Raw genomic sequence first — 23,794 nt, 5'->3', positions numbered from 1 at the left:
TTGTTAAATTAATAAAAAATAATATTTATCATGGTATTGTTGAAAACACATTAAGAATCTATTATTGAAATACCATAATTATATCGCTGGATATCTTCATTTAACATCTTTCTGGTCTAAAGAAAATTCCAGTTCACCTAGTTCACTCTATAGCGTCTTTATTATATAACGATTATTTTACTGGCCGTGAACTCCGGTCAGCACGTGGTCGTGAAGACGCAGCGATGACCTGTATATAAACTCTGACATTCACACACACTAACCGCGAACTGACGAAGGTGTAGAATCTATGCACAAATTGTATTGATGTGAAGAGTTGAGTGTAAAACTGTTCTATCTATTAAGCCTTTTCATTAGAGATAAAATTGTTTCATGCTGAACACGCAGTTAAACAGTGTTAGAAAGACGTGGCCATGTTTCCAATGTTCTGGTGGTATTCTCAAATCAGCCAATGGACTAAATGAAGTGTATTCATTGGTGGGTAGCCTTGGGCATTTTTATGAATGTAACCTAAAGGTCACCTCAGGTCAAAAGTGACGTTTTACAGCTACGTCGAAAAAAAATGGCTTTATAGTGAGATTTGTTTCTATAGCAGTAATTCGTCATCAATAAAGAGCCATAACATAATTGAGTTACTTTCTTTTGACCAATTTCTCTCTCCAAGAGAACAACATATATTATTCATAAGTGGATATGAAGCCATTTTCCTGTGAACGCTGTGGCATTTGTGTCCAACTTTTCCAAACAGGACAAATATATTCTTACATTGTAATAATGCAACAAATCAGTGCCATTCAATAAAGCAATAATCTCTCAAACTCTTCACGCTTGTTTTGTAATACATTTTGAAACATAAATTATACAAGCGGGAGCCATGAATGGTTTTTAATGATCAATTTTAAACTTAAGATTCTTGTTTATACATGTGTATATGTATTAATTTTATATACTCTGAAAATATGAAATCTCATATTATCAAGGGCCGTAATTTGACAGCAAATTTAAATCAAGAAAGTCATTAGGTGCCAAAACCCCAAAACATGCGATGAAAATATGCAAATAACATCTCCAAAGACTCCATTTCAACTGTACAAATTGTGTTATGTCATTCTCAGCTTGGTCCATGTGACAGTGGCATTCAGGATGTCTTCATATACTCTTTTACTGTCTAAATTGACAATTGTCACAAACGATAACCAGGTTTATTCAATGACAATTCGAGCCATTGGAGCCTTTGATACAATTTGATAATTGATTATCCCAAAAGTTCCTGAGAGAAGTACTCTACCAGAGATATAAAACATGGTGCTATTGATTCCCTTTTACGCCTGCTTTGTTACACTGCTGCATGCTTCATTGGTTCCTAGAGCATCGTTGAGAGTAAATCCGGAGCTACAGGTCTCGGTGAGCTGTAAATAAATCATGGGCTTAGATTCCATGGAGTGTTCAGAGTATTATACCTAAGGTTCATGAGGTTGGTGCCCAAAACAAAAATATCTTCAGTTGTGTAAGCAATTTTGTGCAGGATTCACTGAGCCTAAAAAAAATATTCTTATTATTGATATGGGCTGTGCTCTGTGAAAATGGGGTTTAATAATGGGGTGCATAAAGTGTTGACCCAGACTAACCTGTGCTGTCTGCACAGGCTTAACAGGGACGACTCTTTGCTTTTATGGTATTTTTGGTTAACAGAAAGTCTCTTCTTTGCAAAAATCCAGTTTAGGTAGAAAGTGTCGTCCCTGATTAGCCTGTGCGGACACAGGCTTAAATCTTGGACTGCACTTTACATACATGCATTAAACCCCCTTTTCACTGAGCACATCTCTTAAAATTTCTTAGTAAAATATCTTAACATGTATAACATAACACAAAAATTATTTGGTTTCAATACTTTAAAATATAGCATTTTTACATAAGATTGCAAATAACTTTTGAATGGGTAACAAATATATCATATTTGTTTCTCTCATCTTCAAAACTCAATTATTATTTAAGTATATACTTAAGGGATTTGAATTTGGTCTGAAGAATTTTCTTTGACAATATATTGCTACAATATCATAACAATTCTGCACACGCTTGTTGAAATTATTAATGAATTAATGACAGAGTAAGTTCTGCACATGAATTGTCCTGTCATTATTACTATCATTATTATGAAGATGTTTCATTTAATCATAAGTATTTAGTCCCAAATGCAACAGACAGCATTCTTCAATACACACAGAGATAGGTTTTAGAAATTGTGCTGCCATGCTGCTCAGATTGACTGGTTTAACCAAGTCACAGGAAGCAATCCTCCAATCATACAGAGCAGCAGTCTGAATCTCTCAGATGCTTGATCAACTTGGGAGACTGGGGACACTAGTGAGCATTATTGGATTGCAGGAGGATTTATTCCTGTCTAAATACTTTTAAAAGGATTTTAATGTGAATGGAGCAGAATAAATGTGTTTAAGTGTTCATTGTTTCTACAGATTAGATTACACCTTTAATTATATGTATTGCACAACATATATTTTTACTGTTTTACTATTTCAAACTGTGCACTACAGTTAATTCAATTTATTTATGTAGTTAAAACATTAATTTGAAGAATTTTTCATGCAGAAAATGTGAGAAATTAAAACTTTAATATGAAAGGGAAGAGAAATTTCTTGGATAATTTGCTTTGAATTTGTTTCTATTGGATGCACATGTTGGTTGGAAAGCTGTAATTGTTTGAAATTGTGAAAGTGAAATTCGCAGAGGCATTTCTTTCAGTGGCATGGGAATTGCAGGTGTCCTCATCGTTATCAGATTTCAAAAATTAAGAACGTATTCCATTTAACTTGGAAACTATTGACACAAAAGTGAAACAAGAAACTCTTACATTTTATGCGTTTGCACAAGCTTTTGCACAATCAATAAATAAACTACATTTGTCTGTGAAATTATATATATACAAGGCTTTTAATGTCTGTTGTTTATGATAGTTGCTAGAGATTCAGTGGGAAAGATTCAGTGACAGTGAAGTTTAATGAAGATCATGAGAGATTAAGTATTGAATAAATATAATGTAAATTCATGGTTTCAGCTTCCCTATGCTCCTCATGTCTAATATGGTTTACATATAAATAACAGTATAAATATGAGAATTTCAAGAAATATATAGTATGAGATAAATTAAAGTCATATGGCTGTGTCATGAAATGATGAATGGATGTTTGTAGCAGAGGACTTCAGAGACACCACCAATGTTGTATGAAAACAGGACAATTCAACATTGGCATCGTTCATAAGTTGCATGACGGAGTATTTTAAAGACATAAGGTAACTTAAGTATTGTCAAGTAGTTTTTTAACCAAATTAAAAAATGAAGGTTTAACTTAAATAAGGATACAACTCAAACATGATGATGCTATGAGATGGCCATACACTGGTACCATTATGTCCATTGGCCAATTTTTATTCAAATTCTTTTAAAACAGGGGTTATGTTGGGTATGATGAAAACTAAACAGAAAGCATCAAAAGCACCAACAAATACATATTATTTGCCCAGTAATCTGCCACCAAAATCCAATTTGCATCTCCTCCCATTACCTGTATCCGTCACCTCCCCTTATGAATTTTCATGTTCGTATGGCTCACAAAGAATTACCAGCAAAATTATTTAAATCAGGTTTTAATGTGAACTTTATTGCTGCCAGGTGCCGGACCTTGGGACCTAGCAGGTCACATAGGTGGTGAATGGGCCAGGTGGAATTTAACTAGTTACATTGTAACATTGCTATTGCTTGTCCAATGGGTGGATTTTGAAATTCTAATATATTTTGGCTTAACATGGATTGTGAATTGGTATCCTGGTAACTTTGAGCAAAAGTGTTTTTGTTAATTTCACTTAAAATTGTAATTTACTTTAATTGCTTTGGATTATTAGATGTATGGTTTAGGAAATATAAAGGTTTTGTGTGTGTGTATTTTGATCGGCCTCTTATCTGCCATTTAAGTTGCCACAATATCTTTAGGACAATATGAAATATTCAGTATAACCATGCAGGCACAGCTTCCATGGTTTATAGTGTTTGAGCATTAGCAATTGATTTAGTGAATCAGTGTCAATATTAATATTTGACAAATACTCCAGTTTTGCACATGCTTTAAATGAGTGATTGCATGGTTATTTGTCTCTTTCAATGACTGTTCAAGTTTGATTTGGGTACGGAAAAATGTCTTAATATCTCTCTCTGGGCATGACGTACTCCTTCAATCAAAAATGTTAAATCTGCAGAAAAGAGTTCTAAGAAGAATATAAACATGGAGAATTATTGAAATAAAAAGTGAACTTGCTTCCAAATTACAGATATTTAATGTCATTTATCTATTAGTGCTGGAACCGAATTTTGAAGGCCTGTGCAAACAGTTTGGATCCAGATGAGATGCCACTGAACATGGCGTCTCATCAGGATCCAAACTGTTTGCTATTCTTAAAGTATTTTTTTGAAAAAAATCGAAGAAAATACTAATTTTAGAAATTCAGCAGACAACATTTTAGCAGACGACAAATTTCCCAGCATGCAAAGGGTTAATCAATCTCTGAATCTTATTGAATAAATATTTTTTCCATATGTATGTGATCTCCAGTCTCCCTATTGCTGGCAATGTGTTCCCAAGATTCTGGTTTGCCCTTTCAAAGCATGACTACATCCTTAATAGAAATAGCCATGACAGACTGTCAGAAACCTGTAAACCTTCAAGAAACAATATGTAACAAGATGTGATGTCTATCCAATAATGCCATGCCTGAATATGACAGATAATAGCCCGTATCTAATGTGACGTGTTGGGAAAATAACCTGGAACATGTGATCTTGGTTTCCTATTTTTTCCGTGGTGCCTTAAATAATTTGTAAGAAATAATTTTCACTGAAATTGACCAAATTTAATGCAGATTTAAGATCAAGTAAATTTTTCTTTTAAGCTTAAATAGGAAATATTTTAAATTTCAAATTATATGTTAGTTATTTGTATTAATGAGAGATTATTTGAAATAACAATGAGTAGATGAAACTGTCCTTGTTTAAAATAAACAAATACCTCAACTTGTTTATTACAATTTAATTGATATTTATCAAACAAACGCAAGTACATACATTAATTATTTGTTCTAAGGATAACATAATATTCTGAAAACTGAATATCAATTTGTTACATAATCCTGTAGGTTAAGTGACAGAAATCGCGAACAATAAATATAATACGTCTTACGGCAACACACCTCAATATGTGGCCATCAGATTTGCTCCTACAAATGTTTACAAAGATTACTAACATGTCACCATCAACAGCTGTGTTTTGTGTCCATTCATCGCATTAACGTCCGCTCAATTTCAAGTGAAAGGCTTCTATTTTGTCCCCAATTTTAAATAGTCGACTTAGAGTTCATAAACCCCCGCCATGCATGTCTGGGTGAGGAGTCACATTGATTCAACATGTCTCAAGAAGATATGCTATTGTATTCTGAGCTGCAAAGTGTGTCTTAGGACAAAACAGTATTAATGTTCATATAAAATCCTGAGCCCTGGGGGAATCCTCATTTCCGTCTTCATACTTTTTTTCTCAAGATTAGCTAAAGTGTCCTCATTAGTTGGTTAAGTCAATTCAGGACACTATGGGCTTCTGTTGCGTGTATGACGACGTAAAATTATTGACTTCTTGGTTAGCAGATTTTCACATTTTCCTGTTATGACAGGGTAATTCGAGGCTTGAAATATGCTAAAAGATAGTGCCTGACTGAATGATTTCATTTAGATTGATCCAGAATCCCGCATTTTTATGTCCCCGTGGACTGGGTGAAAAGAAATGAACTGGAAGGACCTGATCTGTAGGATAAAAGCAGTTTGAATATGCATACAATCTTTGCCAAATTATGTAATTATATTTTGGAAAGCAGAGTGCTGACTTGCAACTAAATTTAAAAAAAATCAAACTTCATCAGTGTGTTTGGGAACGCAATAATTTTGGGTGATATTAAAGTCCCCACTCAATGTGTCAGGTTTCCTTTGACATGTTAAGTCCCACCCCCTCCAAATCATGGTAAACCTGGGTATGCTGGAATGGCAAACGTTATACCCCCTTTTTTTACTTTGACATTCTTCAACAACATGCTCTTAATGTATTGTTAGCTCAACTTAACAATTGACTTATGGTGCGATTTTTTCCCCAACATTTATCTGTTGTCAGTTGTCAGTCTTTGCCTTGCAAAGACTCTTAAAGGACAAATATATAACCAATCTTCATGAAACTTGCTAAGGGTTTGAAACTTGAAAGTGGGTCAAAAAGTTGGTCCCTTGATAGAATAATTGAAAAAGCTTGTGAACTCCCTAGACGCAATAATGAAACTTGGTGTGAAAGTTTGTACCAGTGATATCTCATTTGCCCGGTCAAATTTGGAACCGTCATGTATGGTTGAAATTAGGTAATTCTTGGTTAAACTTGCTGAGAATATTTGAGAGGTGTTCATTGTAAGCTTCAATGGTCACTGTTTGTCCAGCAGCTGGGAACGTTTTAGAGGTGTTCATGGTTAGATTCAATGGTCACTGTATGTCCAGCAGCTGAGAACATTTGAGAGGTGTTCATGGTTTGGTTCAATGGTCACTGTATGTCCAGCAGCTGAAAACATTTGAGAGGTGTTCGTGGTTAGCTACAGTGGCCACTGTATGTCCAGGAGCTGAGAACATTTGAGAGTTTTTCATGGTTAGATTCAATGGTACCTGTATGTCCAGCAGCTGAGAACATTTGAGAGGTGTTCATGGTTAGATTTATTGGTTCCTGTATGTTAAGCAGCTGAAAACATTTGAGAGGTGTTCATGGTTAGCTACAATGGTCAGAGTATGTCCAGCAGCTGAGAACATTTGAGAGGTGTTCATGGTTAGCTTCAAAGGTCACTGGTATGTCCAAGCTTCAATGGTCACTGCATGTCCATCAGCTGAGAACATTTTAGAGGTGTTCATCATTAGCTTCAATGGTCACTGTATGTCCAGCAGCTGAGAGCATTTGAGAGGTGTTCATGGTTTAGCTTCAATGGTCACTGTGTGTCCAACAGCTGAGAATGGTTGAGAGGTGTTCATGATTAGCTTCAATGGTCACTGTATGTCCAGCAGCTGAGAGCATTTTGAGAGGTGTTCATGGTTAGCTTCAATGGTCACTGTATGTCAAGCAGCTGTTTTTGGGTCTAATGTTTTATGCTCCTCAACTCTAAATTTATAATGATTTTCTCTACTGAGTGAGATTTAGGTCTGGTCCTCTGAAAAAAAACATGGATTTCATGTCTTGTGGTAGTTTTCTCTATGTGGCTATAGAAAAAATTAATTTGAACACACAATTTTTTGTCAGAGCATATGTTAAAAATTAATAAGATTTGTATAAATTATTACTTTGAATTAATTTGAAGGAAAGGCCATTGCATAAGAACAATAACTCTTGCTAAAATAATATCACAGCTATTCTCCAAGTGAATGTACATGCTGAAATATTTTGTCAAGGCATTTCTTCTAAGGTTTGAAGCATTATACTGGTAAGTAAGAAGCTTGCATAGTTGGGAAACAAGTTCTTTACGCTGAACCATCAATACCCTTTGACAAAATGGCATGTGGGGCATTTCAGGCAGGCCAATGACAGTTCTAGTTTTTACAAGGAACATCCTGCCTTATAAAACACCATAGGGAGTGCAGTTCAGAGGCTCATTCATAGATTGGCAGTCCTAAGATTGGCAGTCCTAACAATCAATATATGATAGAGCACAATACACATAATGGCCAGCTTTTTTTTCTCCACTTTTTGGGAAGATAGCCCATGGCTTTGGAATTGGGAATTTTATCGGCATTTTCATGAAATTGGGAAAATAAATTCATTAGCCTTTTTTTCCACACGAAAAGTCCACTGATTAGGGAAATACTAAATTTGATTTAACTCTTTATAATCATTCAAATTAAAAGAAAAAAATCTTTGTTAGATGTAATTGAATTAAAATTGAGAAAAATACGCATAATTAAGACTTCTTTCTAAAAAAAAAAAAAAAAAAAAAAATTTTTTTTTTTTTGGCAATTGGGAATTTTTTGCCACATTTTGGGAAAAAAGTATACTTTTTGGGATTGGGAACATAGCCGAATTTCGGCTATAAAATCGGGCCAAAAAAAACCTGATGGCACTTCTCTAATAAAAGCACCTAAAAATATTATCATTCAAACATTTAACATCACTTACATTTAATTGCACAACATGAACACTAGAAGAGCGAATGTCTGCCTTGTGCCTTGTTTCTGAATTGCCATCTCACCAACTGTCAATCAAATTATTATCTAAATATCGATCGACCTATCAGCGATCGATAAATCGGGCGCCAGTTGCTAAATAACCTTTCCGCCATTTTTTAGACAAGCCGAATGCCATGTTCTTATTTATTTAACGAGTTTCATTTATTGGTTCACAGAAATGAAATATGGTGAAACGGTGTAAATAAGATATTCATAACTTGGACAGTCGGTATCCAGATAGATAAGTTAGAGAAATTTAATTTATACCATTTTCAATGCAGAAATGTGGTCTTGACAAGTGCAAGTGGAAGCTTCAATGTGTAGAATTACCAAAACCTCCCTTATAGAAATTAATTTATTTCAGAAACAGAAAATGTCATATAAGCAATATAAAGTATGAATTATATCACATGTATGTGTTAACTAGTTAGGGAATATTAGTATTTGCGTAACTGATCAAAATCAATGTTATAAATCGCTTTTTATGTCAGAAACAAATGAAAACTATTTTACTATTTAAAAAAAAACTTATTGATAAATGCCACCATTTTCTTGTTCTGCACTTTCAATTATAAATGATTGATAAATGAGCTATACGCAATGTTTAGTATTATTAATATCACTTTTATATGTAATAACAAGGGGGATTTTGGTACCTGTTCGGCGTCTGAAAGGGTGTAAAACTTTAATCCCAGTTATAAAGCGCTCTTGGTGTGAAATACATAAAAAAATGTTTTGTTTGTATTTTTGTAAGTAACATGGGTAAATACCAGTGTAGAGGTGTTAATTTATGACTAATACCACCATTACACATAGTAACTGGTTAGATTTCGGTAAGCACGCAAGTGTTCGGGAGCGTGTTTAAATTACCGAAATACCTCTTATACATAGCTAATTTTCTTTATAAACTTTTTTTTTTTTCATTTGCATGACACAAACCCCTTTTACCAGCTATAATGGGGGGGGGGGGAATGCCCAAAACGATCATACAGAATATCACGTAATCTAGAGGCATTATCTATAGGTAAAGAAGCCACTTTGGTGTTAATTTGTCTAGGTTTTCTAACTGCTAAGCCACGTGATTAAGTGGGTGGAGCGATCATCCAGGCGAGTTGTAAATTGTCACGGTTTAATCAATGTCTGCCACACATAACAATAATTTGACACTACAATAACAGAATAATCAGAGAAATGTGAATCTTGTTTGAAATAAAATATAATTATTATATAACCTTTTCATGTTAGAAATTTATGGTACAAATTAATTAATTTACATTTTCATACATAATATGATGTTACATTTAGTGACATTGTTGACTGCTGACCATTATTCTGCGTCTGTACAAAATTAGGTTCAATGACTTGTTATGCTTGAATGAAAAGATAGTTCGAAAGAAATATACTTCAGGTATTAAATGGAAGCAGAATCATTGTGGGTTTTCATTCTGATTGATTAATTGACAAAAAGCTAAACATCTCTTGTAAATCTGAATTTCATCAGATATTTGTTTTCATGCAATTCAATTATTGCTGTGAAGCATGTGTTAAGACCAGCTCAGCAATGAATTGTGATCTAATTGACCCCGAAATAGATGTATCTTGTTACATATCCAGAGCAATATAATACACTCTAGCATCCATACCGCAATAAGCATGAAAAGTGAGGGAAATGTGACAAGTTTCATTTTACCATTGTCATTATTTTAGGAAGCTAATTTGGACACTGGATGTCTGAGTCCACATTTAAGGCCATTAAAGGGCGGCAAGCCATGGTCAAGTGGCACTAGAGCCGGACATGTTCAGCTAATAGGCTCACTGCAGACATGCCTTCCCCTTCACTGACCCACCGTCCACTTAGGCCAAAGAGGGTCAACTGGAAACATTAATGATGCTATTCATGCTAGTTTTTCTAGAATGTTTCTTAAAGCTCAAGTATTGTGTGGACTTTTATAAAATACTGATGACTATATGGACTGAAATCAATGCACACAGAAAGTAATACCTAAGGAAATATAACGAGATTTTCTCTTCACAAAAATAATATTTCTAACTAAGATTTATGGTTTTACTAATTATTGGATTTCCTTGAACAATGAAAATTTGCTGGAATCAACCTCAGTTAACCTCTGATCAGACAGATGATAAACCTATGCCAAATCAATTCTAACCGTACTACCCTACTGTCTGACCTGAAATTACTGTTGATGCCAGAGATAAGACCATGCCCTACTGTTTGACCAATGTCCATCCTATCTTGAATATCACTTGCGAGTTTAAGGTCATGCACAAGAGGCTGAATACTAATGTGAATATCGGCTGGTCATCTTAATTAAACCACTTTGTGCTATTGACAATGTTGTTATGCATGCTGGCCTAAGGTTAAAGGTTCAGTGTCACAAATCCAACATAGTAGCTGAACAAGAAAAGTAAGATGACCTGCAGGGAATTTCATGTACTTAAGTATTATATCTATTAACATAAGCGTAATTTAATTTTGTTTTCTATGTTATGAAATTTGAATTTATTTATATTTAATGAATATGGAAAGATCAAAGCTCACAAAAAATTCAGGGCGCTGCCAACCTGGGGTCAGGGTGGACAGTGAGACCAGTATGACAGTGCTTCAGCTAGGATTTGAAAAGGGCAGGGGGGGGCTTTTTTGTCAAAAGGGCATTTTCGACGCGCAGTATTTTGTCAAAAGGGCACTTTTGAGCGTGTTTTTTTTTAAAATAATTTGTAGAATATTATAATATTATTCCCATTATTATTAAACCATTATTAAACTATTCAAATATTATGTCTACAATGAGGAATAAATTAAAAACAATGTTATAAGAGATGAATTATATGTACAAAAAAATAAAAAAAAAATAAAGGGCAGGGGGGGGCCCTAGCCCCTAGGGTGGGCAGTGCGTAGGTTCGGAAGGGCAGAGTGCAGCGCCCATCAATTTAGGCCTAGCTGGAGCACTCGGTATCAAGAGGTTTCTTGTAACATTTTTTGATTTAATATATCCAAGAAAGTTTTCTAGCAAACACTTGTAAATAAGTTTTTTCAGCGTATTCTTTTTTTCCATTAAAATACATATATATTTTTAAAAAACAACAACATAAATTTCAATTCAAAGGATTTTCTAATAATCTTTGCTGATCAGTCCACACAGACAGCAGGGGTAAGAACAACTCACCACTCAGATTGTTATGCCCCCCTTCGAAGAAGAGGGGGTATATTGTTTTGCTAATGTCTGTCCGTATGTCCGTCCGTCCACCAGATGGTTTCCGGATGATAACTCAAGAACACTTAGGCTTGGATCGTGAAACTTCATAGTTACATTGATCATGACTCACAGATGACCCCTATTGATTTTCAGGTCACTAGGTCAAAGGTCAAGGTCACGGTGACCCGAAATAGTAAAATGGTTTCCGGATGATAACTCAAGAACGCTTATGCCTAGGATCATGAAACTTCATAGGTACATTGATCACGACCCGCAGATGACCCCAATTGATTTTGAGGTCACTAGGTCAAAGGTCAAGGTCACGGTGACCCGAAACAGTAACAGGGTTTCCGGATGATAAGTCAAGAACGCTTATGCCTAGGATCATGAAACTTCATAGGCACATTGATCATGATTCGCAGATGACCCCTATTGATTTTCAGGTCACTAGGTCAAAGGTCAAGGTCACGGAGACTAAAAACAGTAAAATGGTTTCCGGATGATAACTCAAGAATGCTTACACCTAGGATCATGAAACTAAATAGGTACATTGATCATTACTGGCAGAAGACCCCTATTAATTTTCAGGTCACTAGGTCAAAGGTCAAGGTCACAGTGACTCAAAATAGTAAAATGGTTTCCTGATGATAACTCAAGAATAATAGGGTGCATGCATGTTTTACAAACAGCCCTTGTTTACTTTAGATATTTCCCTAAACCCTTTGCATGCTGGGAAATTTGTCGTCTGCTAAAATGTCGTCTGCTGAATTTCTAAAATTAGCATTTTCTTCAATTTTTTTTCACGTTCTGTGGCGTCTCAATCTGGATCCAAACTGTTTGCATAGGCCTTCAAAATTCGGTTCCAGCACTGAAAGAGTTAACCATTTACCACTAAGAAACTTATTTTCACGTATTTGAAGTCCCTTAGAAAGTTGCATTTATTTAAATACCTTTCTTACTAAATTCAAGTTTTAAAGGCTTCATTTCCAACCCTTAGTTACTAATGAGCAGCAAACAGCATAAAACCTGAACAGACTGCGAGTTACTCGCAGGCTGTTCTGGTTGTATGCTGTTTGCACATAACCATTTTCCCTTTGCCTCTGAGTGGAAAAGGGTTAATACAGGGCTCAACATTAACCTAAAAACCAACTTGCCCTGCCGGGCAAGTACTTAGAAAATCTACTTGCCCTGAACTTAAAGCCACTTGCCCAAACATGAAATATCACATTAACTGTAAACCTCATATTTTTTTATAAAGATCAAAATGATACACTACAAAAACTTTGTTATATTTGCACATTTAACAAAATGATTACATTAAATGCTCTTTGTTCTTTTTTGAAATTGCCTGGGCGGACAACTAGATTATTAAATAACTTGCCCGGACCCAACTTTTACTTGCCAGGGGCAATAGGACAACTGTTAATGTTGAGCCCTGTAATAAGCATTCAATGTCAGGTGATTCAAATGACATAATTGCTGTTGTTTTGCAGTCAATAATCGAAATTGGCTGTAACCTTAAACAATCCACTTTAAGTAACATAATTAATATATGAGCACGTCCTTGGCACGCAACTTCATAAATAGTGTCACAAATAGTGTCCCTGGAAAGTTTATTGTATTGCATTCTGTTTCATTAACCGATTGGCATGTTCATAGTTCAACCGTTATGGCACATTGATTTAACTGTGCAAAAACTTAAACCAGAAAAGCATGGTAGCAGTCAGCATCCACGTAAAAGTTGGGCATTGTGGGATTGCTGTAATTTCGATGATTTCAGATTTCCCTGATTGATTTTTGTCGTTTGCTGAGCAGAGATGGTCTAATTAATTGTGTAACACGAGAGGCGAAATTGTGTTCTCGTAATCTGTCATTTCGTCGCAAAGCGGCTTTTGATTGTTGTCATAAATATTGTCACTAGAAACACATTATTGGCATTAATCTGCTGCATGGTCAATATTTCATATTTTAATTAACGCTTTCGATTGTGAAGATTGTAAGAGGCAAATGTCATATTGCACAGTGTGAATCTTGATGTACTGTTGAAGTGCTCAATCAATTTTGAAAAGGTAATTGTCAGAATGTGAGTCTTTCCATTTCTGGTGTTAATTGTACTTACTTTACAAAATGCTTTTAATATATAAAGTGTTCTTAAGTGATCTGATGTTGGTATTCCTATTTTACACACATATAAGAAAGTGGTAAAACAGAAGTAGTAGAAAGTTCTTTTGCATACCATATTTCAAACATTTAACACATCTTTTGTAATTTTTGTGAACACACACATAGATATGAGCCGGTTTCAGGGAAAACCGTCTTAATAGAGTATCTTCAAAATCAAACGCCAACTTAAATTGGAAAGAGCCTTTTTATCCTGCGCAGACTTCATAGGCTATTCTGGGCTGATACTTAAAGCACATATGCTGTAAGCCTGGTTTTCCTAGAGACTGGCTCATATGGCACATTTTGCATAAAATCTGTTTTTATGTCCCCCACTATTGTAGTGGGGGACATATTGTTTTTGCCTTGTCTGTTGGTTGGTTGGTCTGTTGGTTGGTTTGCGCCAACTTTAACATTTTGCAATAACTTTTGCTATATTGAATATAGCAACTTGATATTTGGCATGCATGTGTATCTCATGAAGCTGCACATTTTGAGTGGTGAAAGGTAAAGGTCAAGGTCAGAGGTCAAATATATGTGGCCAAAATCGCTCATTTTATGAATACTTTTGCAATATTGAAGATAGCAACTTGATATTTGGCATGCATGTGTATGGTATCTCATGGAGCTGCACATTTTGAGTGGTAAAAGGTCAGAGGTCAAATATATGTGGCCCAAATCGCTTATTATATGAATACTTTTGCAATATTGAAGATAGCAACTTGATACTTGGCATGCATGTGTAACTTATGGAGCTGCACATTTTGAGTGGTGAAAGGTCAAGGTCATCCTTCAAGGTCAGAGGTCAAATATATGTGGCCCAAATTGCTTATTTTATGAATACTTTTGCAGTATTTAAGATATCAACTTGATATTTGGCATGTATGTGTATCACATGGAGCTGCACATTTTGAGTGGTGAAAGGTCAAGGTCATCCTTCTAGGTCAAATATATGGGTCAAAATTGCTCATGTAATGTAACTTCTGCAATATTGATGCTAGCAATTTTATATTTGACATGCATGTTTATCTCATGGAGCTGCACATTTTGAGTGGTGAAGGGTCAAGGTCATCCTTCAAGGTCAAACGTCATGTAGGGGGACATTGTGTTTTACAAACACATCTTGTTAATTTATGTTTTTACAACAAACAAATCTGCAAAAAAAAATAAAAAGATAAATTGGGAAATTTGTGCCATTGATTTTGCACACAAATAATATTTTATTTGTAAGCTAGGTGTTAATACATCAGGTGTTATGGTCAGGCTTTTTATCCACGTTTGATTATTATCCATCAATAATAAGGTATTTATACATTTTGTCATAGTTTTTTTGGTTGATACATCCATTATGTACATATGCAATGGGATAAAAAAATAAATATTGTAAATTGGCCTTTCACGTAGCATATGTTAGCTTACTAACAGAGACATTATTTAGTTATAGTTATTAGATGACATTGAGTATTTGTTAAGATATTTGATAAATATTGTTTATGAATATTAAGCCTTGTTTGTCAGTATTCATTGTTATAATAATATTGTATAGTTGGTGAAACAAATACTCAAATATTAATTCAGGCAACAGATATTATAACAAAAACACCTTACCTAAAATATATTATTACGAAAAAAAGCAACGTCATACCTTTCCTACCGCCATAGTTGAACAGTATTTGGGGTTTATGAACTAGGGTAAGATTATCCCTAAACAGGTCATAATGATACCTAGCTTAAGTCTCAAAAAGGAGAAAAATAGCTATTCTGAGTTAAATGTATGTTAATTTCAGATTTCACGCTGGCAGTTTCCTAAAGAGATCAATCTCAAGACCATCTGAATCCTGATCTCCACAAGTGTGACAGACAGAACCATTTCAGAGGTAAGACAAATTGCTCTTCATCAGGCTCCTACAGAGGCTTTAACATGGATTCTCCATCTATCACTTCCTTAAATAAGCATCTTGTTGATCCGGAATAATCCCAGCATGCTTTGCTCTTAATCTGGATCTCACGGAGGCTTACATCAATGTGACGCTGTCACCAGAGTCATAAAAGTTCCACTTTTTTCCTCTTAGTAAGAACGTAAATACTTGTTTTCATTGCTTGAAGCAAGCAATACATTAACGACCATTTTGCAAAGTGTGGTAGGAAACTAGAAATATTTCCATATATTAACACTTTGTGGTTTGCTGATGAATACTTCTTATTAATTTACAAACACTTCACAAATAATGACTTTTTGTTGTCATTCACTTCACAAATGTTTTGGAAAGAGAATACTAGTTTTATTGTTCTTCAACAAAAAATCTTTCATTTTATAGGAGTGTTCATTTTTTCAACCTTGTCTTTCAAAGGTTGATTTCCTTCGGAAAATTATGTTCATGATTTGCAAAAATTGTAGAAAGTGATGTACTGTGTTTACCGAATGTATTATCACTAAATGGTTCTTGCCCCAAGACATATTATTTTCCCCCAAGAGTCCATTTGGATATTGACAGTGTCTTCTTTTCAATCAAATAATAAGATTTTGTAACATATTGCTTTCCTACAAAGTAACTAGAAAAATACGATCACAATTGCCATATTTCTTTCTTCCATACGCTATCTTAATGTTCCTTTGGCGTGCAGCGCCGTAATGAAGAAAATTCATTCCTGATAAATTCCCTTTGAGGGTTTTTCGCTAGTTTGTGTTCTTTTAATCAAATTTTAATAATAACGCATCATCGATTGTACACATATCTATGGAAAACATTTAACAAATCTTCAAGTGGTTGGAAAATAGAGATTAGTCCGGGCCTGTTGAGTTTGAAAACAAAATGTGATAACAACCCAGTAGAATACCAGGCCTGCATCATGAGATTATGACGATTCATTGCTTTATCAAGTCCACAGCTTAGGGTCAGCGGCTCTGGATAAATATGGATGCTTGATCAACAACTGAATGGATTCATTACCCAGTTTGTCAATAGCCAGAGTATGTTTTGAGCATCTTTGCAAATACCACAGAATGGACTGGAAAGCTGTACAAAATTGGTCGATATGATACAGATTTATGGTTTTATTCGCTCACTCAAATGGTGCTATTGACATGAGGTGGAAAGCTGTCTTGGTCTTGCAAACGATTGATCATCAGGGACATACGATGTTCAGAAAGTGCATCGAAGTGTTCCTAATTGGCATATGTACGGTATAAAAGCAACTTCCTGCCCCGGCGAAATGTTGTTCATGATTTCATGAACATTTCAAGCCAATCAAGAACTGTTCATGAACGGTTCTGAAAAAGTTCCTGAGCTTGGTTCATGAACTTTTGGACATGAACTGTTCTTAAGACATGTTCATGAACTGTTTATGAATTATTGTTGAACATTTCAAAGTTCATGAACAGTTCTTCATCTAACCATAAATACTTAGTGATGAACATTTTATGCACAAGTATTTCTAATGACTTTTCTGAGACAGACTTTAAGGATCCATCATGAATAATTCATGAATTCCTTTGTGCTAGATGTTTCATACATATTTTTGAAAGTAATATTGAAATGTCTAGCATACAAATCTTGTAGATTTGTGAAACCTGTGAAGTTAGTATGAAAATGCATAGTACTTTCACCACTGTAAGTTAAAGTTCTTGACCTGTTCTAGAGAATTTTAAGAACATTTGTACAAGAACTGTTCAAGAACTGCCTTCAGGAACACTTCAATAACTTTTTAAGGACCTTTCCTGTTCTTGAATTATTCTTAAACTATTCTTGAACACTTTAAGAACTTTTTTGAACAACATGTTTCCTTCTGATGTTCTTAAACAGGTCTACACAATGTTTTTGAACGTATGATGGACTTTTTAAGAATCCAATATGTTCTTAAAAGGATCTGTCATTGTTCTTGGAAGACTTAAAAGACAAGTTTAAGAACGTTTTAAGGACATCTTATTTTAAGAACAGTTTAAGATGATATCAAGAACTCAATGTACATTGCATTGCTGTTTTTACAAAGAAAGAATATTGTGTGCACAGGAAGTTGAAACGGAAGGCACATGGTTTATGTTATATTTGAAAATGTAAGTCTTTAATAAATTACCGGCTGAACTGATCAGCCATTGGTTCCATTTCAAGTTCTTTGGCACTGTAAGTGTAACCATTTCAGGGAAACCATTGATTAGTAAATGATTCTTGAACTGAAAATGAGACTATTCATAATCTTTTCAATACATGAATTATTCATGAACATATAGTGCAAAGTTGTATTATGAAATTTAAAGAGTATTATCAAACCACTTGTATCTCAGTTATAAGTGTTATATTTAAATTATTGTTATATGTTGCTATCAATATGTTAAGTGCTAATACAAGACTTGTTTCTTCTTACCCTGACCTGTTTGTTGAGCTTTAGTAACACTTATGATAACCTTTGCAAAATTGACAAATTCTTGTTCATGAATAGTTCATGAACACTTCATGCCACCTCATTTCATGAACTCTTGAAGAACTATGGTTCATGAACTATTCACTTACAGTTCATGAACAGAAAATGAGCCATTGAAAAATAGAAGGAAAATGTTCATGAACTGTTTGTGAACAGCAAAACCCTGAAGAATTTTTCAAGAATTGTGTTGTTCATGAACTGTTCAAGAACACTTCATGCCATTGATGTTCATGAATAGTTCATGAACATTTCATGCCATAATGGTTCAAGAATAGTTCATGAACACTTCATGCCACACGGGTTCAAGAATAGTTCATGAACACTTCATGCCATAAGGGTTCAAGAATAGTTCATGAACACTACATGCAATTAGGTTTCAAGAATATTTCATGAACACTTCATGCCATTAGTGTTCATGAACAGTTCATGAACTAAAATTTCAAGAACTTTTCACAGACGTGGCTCATTTTCTGTTCACGAACTATTCGTGAACAGTTCATGAACTCAGTTCATGAACAGTTCATGAACTGTTCACGAATTATTCGTGAACTGCAGAACAACATTTCGCAGGGGTGGTTATGATTCCTTGTGCACTAGACCAGGTTAAGGTTCTGGTCTTCTTAATGTTAAATCAATTTGCGATTTCATTTTCATGTTTTGTGATTGTTTACAATTGGGAATCAGTTTCTTAACTAATATCCTTTGGTGAAATATTTCACAATGTGAGAAATCTTTTAAGCATTTTATCCCATATTCTTATATCCTTTAATATGTTTTACACCTTACAATAAAATTTAATGTTAATTCAATGAATGTCACTATTAATTATATCGACTGCATGCCCTATTATGATTTCATAAGATTCAGTATTCACTTAATACTTATATTATTTTAAGCTTTTAAAGATATTTTACACTATATATAATTATGATGATTCGTATGGAAGACTGTTTACTAATGGATGAATATTATTTTAGCCATGTCTTGCCAAAATACGTATTGGGCCTTAAGTTCCCAGTGTAGGAGCTACCATTTGTGCTATTGAGATCAAGAAACCTTACATGACTTTATAGCAGACAGGTAACTCCTGACCAAACTCTATGTATCCGGCTTGTCTGGAGCTACATTGGAGGCATATGGCATAAGACCCATTTTTGCATGACGTGCTTTTGTTGAAGAGCTCGAGCTATTGCATTCAATTCTCCTCTGACCCATTTCCAACCATCTGAAACATCTCTTGGTAATATGTTTGGTTTCATAAAGTTATCACCCCTTAGCAGAGGTGAATTCATCGTTCTCAATGAATCACAATCAGATGGGAATGAATCTGTCCTGGTCTGGTGAGAGACTCTGAGAAAACAGCTACAAAAGTGTTGAAGTAGAATAATTTCCTTGTATGGCTCTGTTATCAACACAGGTCACTTGTTGCGTCAATAAAGTAGATCTTATCTCAAGAAGAAATGGAGGTCTTTCTCGGAAATGGAGGAGGGGGACTATAAACCATCAGATATTATGATATATATGGCATACAGGGCTGGCTGATTGATTCACAGCTAATATTATTGATATTGACTCTTTGTTGTATGCGAACATAAAAAAAAGGCTATTTGCGAATTTCATAAGTGCTTTTTGCTATGTTTATGGCGCTAGGTTCAAAGATTTTTATGTATAGTGGTAAGACATGCCCCTTGATAATATGTCTGGTGTTGTGAGAGAATATTTGGAATGATTCAGCATAGGATTCAAGCTTTGACATTTTTTGCTTGTTTATAGATTAACATAACGAATATGGCATTTTGATTCGAAATCAAAATTCATTTAATTGCATTTTTCAGTTATGTAAAGGGTTGAATTTGTTTGTGGGGGAAAATAAGCTTATTCAACATTGCTATTGTATGTTTTTAATTGTGGGCTTTATGTTAATTATAATTAGTTATATTTTGTATGTTGCCATCTCTGTAAACAAGAAATTCATTTTTTTTTCCAAGACTATTTTAACCAAACAAGTATATTTTGTTGTTGTGTGCATTAAATTAACAAACTATCACAATGTCATGATCAGAAGAAATTTCACAGTAATTTCCATCACCAATGGATGTTAAACTTTGTAATTACGACCAAGGTTTAAATCTTCAAACAAAAACAAGTGTGATGATGCTCATTATTTTAGACAATAACCAATATTTGCCTGTGACTTAATTGGATTTTTATCATTATCAAATCTGAAATATTGTAAAATAAGAGCGGTTCCTGGGTAAGAGGGATGATTTAACCCTTTGCATGCTGGGAAATTTGTCCTCTGCTAAAATGTTGTCTGCTGAATTTCTAGAATAAGCATTTTCTTCAATTTTTTTCAAAGAATACTATAAGAACAGCAAACAGTTTGGATCCTGATGAGGCGCCACATTTTGTGGCGTCTCATCTGGATCCAAACTGTTTGCAAAGGCCTTCAAAATTCGGTTCCAGCACTGAAAGAGTTAATGGCTTGAGGTGGATCATTCATGCAGACATGGGTCTTGGGCCATATGCTGAAAGGGTAGCTGCAGACTAGCCGGTCCAGTAGTGCAGGCTGGTCAAGAGAAGCAAACTTTTGCATAACTTAATAGTGGGAAGGGTAGCTCCTGACCAGACTACGCAAGTGCGCAGGATGGTATGGAGCTACGCTGGTCGCACATGGCATAAGACCAATTTTTTTATGAAGCAGCTCAAATTATTGTTTCACACTTAACCACTTAAATACATATTTTGACGCATGTGTAGTCTCTAAGAAAGACTTTATTTCCAACCCTTAGATACTGATGAGCAGCAAACAGCATAAAACCTGAACAGACTGCGAGTTACTGGTTTTATGCTGTTTGCACATATCCATTATCACTTTGCTTCAGTGTGGGAAAGGTTTAAAGGACTGAACAAGTGTGTATTATATAATTACTATATATAGGTGTCAGAGTAGTTGCCACAGGCACGGTGGTCCCAATATTTTGAGGAAACGCTCTGTGAGACTCCAGTCATTCGGACTCCAACTGACAAGACTTATTAGTTAAACATATTTATTTAAAACCATTTTCCGACAAAACAACTTTCTGAGAAAGCCTTTCATTTGGTTTATTAAGAAGAACCAGAGCATGGAGTCTGTTGAGAACATCTTGAGAGCGCTCCCTGAGTAGGGATCAAACCAGGGGGGGGGGGATAATGCATTCTTAAGAATATCACAAACAAAATGCACTGGCTCTTTTGTATGAATAATTTCAGCCACATAACAGATGATGTCCAAATGAGATGATTGAATAGAATTGCAGACTAATTTAAATAATACCATTGACATTTGTGGAACCTCTATAAGGTTGCAAATTTTAATAACCCTTAAAATTAAATTCCAGTTATAACAAATTATTCCAGAAAATATAGGTTGAAAATCACTATTGGAAAAATAATGCTGTACTCATATACATGTTTACTGATACAAATTAAATAATGTTGTTGAAACGATACTAAATAGAGAGAAAAATGTCTGAATTTATCTTGCAAATCCGCTGACTAAATAATTGGCAGCTTTGGACTCGCCTGGTACATTGGCTGATGCATTCACATTACAGTTTAATTCCAAATTCTTAAATCAGGACTGCAATAATTATTTTATTGAAACATTATTTTTAATGCAATTTCTTTAAATAACTTTTCCTTGAATCACCATTAAGTCAACAGTGCTTGATGTATGTACAAATATATAACATTGATTCACAACAATTAAATCACAAGTTATATGAGGCAAACTTTTATGAGATATTTCATTTAATCTCGGTCCATTTAGAACTCAACATTTTTAACTAACATTAAATTATAATGCATTGATTTAATGTTATTTATTAATCTATTAATTAACATTCTTTACATGAAAACTGAGGCTTAACTGTTATCAGATAGGAAATAAATGGCTTTAATCATGCATTTTTCTATACATTCTACAAACCAAACCAAAGGAATGGCCAGCCTCAAATATATAGAGTGTTACAATATTTCTCAAGTAAGAAGCATATGCCCTGCAATAGCTTTTAACAGCATTATCCATCAGAATGACAAGGGAGGTGATAACATGCAGAAACAATCAGGGAACACAACTCTACATCATTCTCCTGGAGCAGGTTCCTATCAGTTACAGGTAGACCAGGTGTACAGGCATATTCATCATAGTGATAAAGCATGAAATGGAAGGGTAATGAAGCCAGAAATGTTTGGGAATATCTTTTACATTGTTTTGTCAACATATTTAATGCTACAGACTTCATGTGGGAATTGGAATTATTTTGAAAGGGTTATTTAGAATTTATTGTAAACTGATTGTAACAAAATTAGGACCTCAGACTACATATATTTTTTGAAATTGAAGGTTGGAAGTGTTTTAAGTCCCCCAAAAATATCAAGAATCTCATTTTCATTTCAGTGAGTTTATTATGAAAAAATCTGTACATAACTGTATACATCATTACATGAGCCACATCATGGGAAAATGGGTCTTATGACATGGCATACACGCAGTCTGGTCAGGAGCTACCCTTTCTGCTTTTAAGTCTGGGAAAGTTTTGATGGTTTGTGGTCTTATTAGGCGACAGTATAGCTGACCAGATTGGGCAATTGTGTAGGCTGGTCTGGAGCTATGCACGCTGACCGCATAATGCATAAGCCCCATTTTCACATGATGCCCCTGGTATTGAAGATATGCTTGATTATGTTAAGAACAAACATGCAAGCAGACATATCAACCTGCTCTCTAGCAAATGTCCCCCCTATAAACATTTGCACATTTTTTCTTCTCATCGACAATTACAGAATGCATATTTTTGCAAATGATATACAGTTTTCATGGAATCAGATGGTAGCACATATTAGCCAGGATATCATCTACATGTCTAAATTAGAGTGTGATACCGAAGGGATTTGAGGTGACACAGGCTGACTAATTAATTACAGAACAACATCTTAATATTACCAATGGAAAAGACAATTAAAGTCGGATATAGTTAATATATTTATGGGATGTTATTGCACTTACTGTAATTATTTAGACCAGGGAAATTTCACCATGCATCTTTAGTTCAGTGCTAAGAAATATGGATGAGATAGCCAAAGAAAATGGATGCTATGTAGATAACCTGTAATTTAAATTATTTTCAAAAAAGTGTGAAAACATGCTTTGAGGAGAATGTATTTGGAAATGTAAATAGTCAAGTACAAATTTCAGTAGCCAATTGGCTTATGCATTGTACCCCAAACACATCCATCTGGTACCATGCATGATTGGTCAATCGACAGTTCAGAGACACCTTGACAGGCATTCAGCCTTTTATTTCAATAGACAAGAAATTATTCTTTAATAGATACTGCCATAAGTTGCCAGGATCCTGCTCCCAGCTGGACAGTTTTTATTCAAGATCTCAGCACTTGCAATCATATTACCTAGACATGCACATAATCAACTGAATCTACAGATTGTGTTCACTTTAACTTTCTGATTACTGCAGTTAAATTTAGAACGCAATGCAAATGTGTGCGCCATTTTTGAAAGTTCCCTATAAACAGCTGCCTGAGGATCAGCGCCAATGTCTGACAAATGGTTGAAATGTTTGCGCAACCTGTTAATAGGGTGATGATAGACTGTGAACTATGCTTTTATAAAACCAGCAACTAAGTCTATGGGTTAACTGCA

At 34.7% G+C, this 23,794-nt stretch overlaps 1 protein-coding gene across 1 annotated transcript in view; it reads left to right on the top strand.

Moving 5' to 3' along the window:
• Positions 1 to 23,794, top strand: part of LOC127857470 (teneurin-2-like) — a 231,258-nt gene that overhangs the window by 91,995 nt on the left and 115,469 nt on the right. The window contains exon 5 of the mRNA XM_052393865.1: positions 15,459 to 15,548. The gene's annotated coding sequence lies outside the window, so the exon portion shown is untranslated. The remainder of the gene's footprint in view (positions 1 to 15,458; positions 15,549 to 23,794) is intronic.

The sequence above is a fragment of the Dreissena polymorpha genome, chromosome 14 (genome assembly GCF_020536995.1).
Source record: "Dreissena polymorpha isolate Duluth1 chromosome 14, UMN_Dpol_1.0, whole genome shotgun sequence".
NCBI classification, from domain to species: Eukaryota; Metazoa; Mollusca; class Bivalvia; order Myida; family Dreissenidae; genus Dreissena; species Dreissena polymorpha.
Note: the sequence above shows the minus strand (reverse complement) of the source record. Positions and strands in the feature narration are given on the sequence as shown.